Below are 2,054 nucleotides of genomic sequence, written 5' to 3' on the forward strand. Positions count from 1 at the left end.
CTTAAACAAAGGGGACTACAGTGGGATGAGGGCAGAGTTGGCTAAAGTAGACTGGAAACAAGGACTAAACGGTAGCACAATTGAGGAACAGTGGAGGACTTTTAAGGAGCTCTTTCATAATGCGCAACAAAAATATATTCCAGTGAAAAAGAAGGGCGGCAAGAGAAGAGATAACCAGCCTTGGATAACCAAGGAAATAAAGGAAAGTATCAAATCAAAGACCAATGCGTATAAGGTGGCCAAGGTTAGTGGGAAACTAGAGGATTGGGAAGATTTTAAGCAACAGCAAAGAATGACTAAAAAAGCAATAAAGAAAGGGAAGATAGATTACGAAGGTAAACTTGCACAAAACATAAAAACAGATAGTAAAAGCTTTTACAGATATATAAAACGGAAGAGAGTGACTAAAGTAAATGTTGGTCCCTTAGAAGATGAGAAGGGGGATTTAATAATGGGAAATGTGGAAATGGCTGAGACCTTAAACAATTATTTTGCTTCCGTCTTCACAGTGGAAGACACAAAAACCATGCCACAAATTGCTGGTCATAGGAATGTGGGAAGGGAGGACCTTGAGATGATCACTATCACTAGGGAGGTAGTGCTGGACAGACTAATGGGATTGAAGGTAGACAAGTCCCCTGGTCCTGATGAAATGCCTCCCAGGGTATTAAGAGATGGCAGAAGTTATAGCAGATGCATTTGTTATAATCTACCAAAATTCTCTGGACTCTGGGGAGGTACCAGCGGATCGGAGAGCAGCTAATGTAACGCCTCTGTTTAAAAAAGGGGGCAGGCAAAAGGCCAGTTAGTTTAACATCTGTAGTGGGGAAAATGCTTGAAACTATCATTAAGGAAGAAATAGCGGGACATCTGGATAGGAATAGTGCAATCAAGCAGACGCAGCATGGATTCATGAAAGGGAAATCATGTTTAACTAACTTACTGGAATTCTTTGAGGATATAACAAGCATGGTGGATAGAGGTGTACCGATGGATGTGATGTATTTAGATTTCTAAAAGGCATTCGATAAGGTGCCACACAAAAGGTTACTGCAGAAGATAAAGGTACGCGGAGTCAGAGGAAATGTATTAGCATGGATAGAGAATTGGCTGGCTAACAGAAAGCAGAGTCGGGATAAATGGGTCCTTTTCCGGTTGGAAATCAGTGGTTAGTGGTGTGCCACAGGGATCAGTGCTGGGACCACAACTGTTTACAATATACATAGATGACATAGAGGAGGGGACAAAGTGTAGTGCAACAAAATTTGCAGATGACACTAAGATTAGTGGGAAAGCGGGTTGTGTAGAGGACTGAGGCTACAAGGAGATTTGGATAGGTTAAGCGAATGGGCTAAGGTTTGGCATCCACCTTGGGGGAAAAAAAAACAGTAAAAGGGAATATTATTTGAATGGGGAGAAATTACAACATGCTGTGGTGCAGAGGGACCTGGGGGTCCTTGTGCATGAAACTCTTTTTGGAACACTTCTCGAATTTGCGTGTCATCCTTGCGCAGGGGCCATGCTAATCTTCTCTGTATCGTTCCAATTTTTAGTATATGTTTTGCAGGTGCAGCAGGTAATCAGGAAGGCAAATGGAATGTTGGCCTTCATTGCGAAAGGGATGGAGTACAAAAGCAGGGAGGTGTTGCAACTGTATAAGGTATTGGTAAGGCCGCACCTGGAGTACTGCGTGCAGTTTTGGTCACCTTACTTAAGGAAGGATGTACTAGCTTTGGAAGGGGTACAGAGACGATTCACTAGGCTGATTCGAGAAATGAGGGGGTTACCTTATGATAGATTGAGTAGACTGGGTCTTTACTCCTTGGAGTTCAGAAGGATGAGGGGTGATCTTATAGAAACATTTAAAATCATGAAAGGGATAGACAAGGTAGAGGCAGAGAGGTTGTTTCCATTGGTGGGGGAGACTAGAACTAGGGGGCACAGTCTCAAAATACGGAGGAGCCAATTTAAAACCGAGTTGAGAGAGAATTTCTTCTCCCAGAGGGTTGTGAATCTGTGGAATTCTCTGCCCAAGGAAGCAGTTGAGGCTGGCT

The 2,054-nt window shown here is 43.0% G+C and overlaps 1 non-coding gene across 1 annotated transcript; it reads right to left on the minus strand.

The window, feature by feature from the left end:
* Window positions 1–1,469: 1,469 nt before the first annotated feature.
* On the minus strand, window positions 1,470–1,574 carry LOC139266471 (U6 spliceosomal RNA). Its single transcript, XR_011593716.1, has one exon. It is a non-coding gene; the product is annotated as a U6 spliceosomal RNA (small nuclear RNA).
* Between the last annotated feature and the right edge of the window lie 480 nt (window positions 1,575–2,054).

This window comes from Pristiophorus japonicus, chromosome 6 (assembly GCF_044704955.1).
Source record: "Pristiophorus japonicus isolate sPriJap1 chromosome 6, sPriJap1.hap1, whole genome shotgun sequence".
NCBI lineage: Eukaryota > Metazoa > Chordata > Chondrichthyes > Pristiophoridae > Pristiophorus > Pristiophorus japonicus.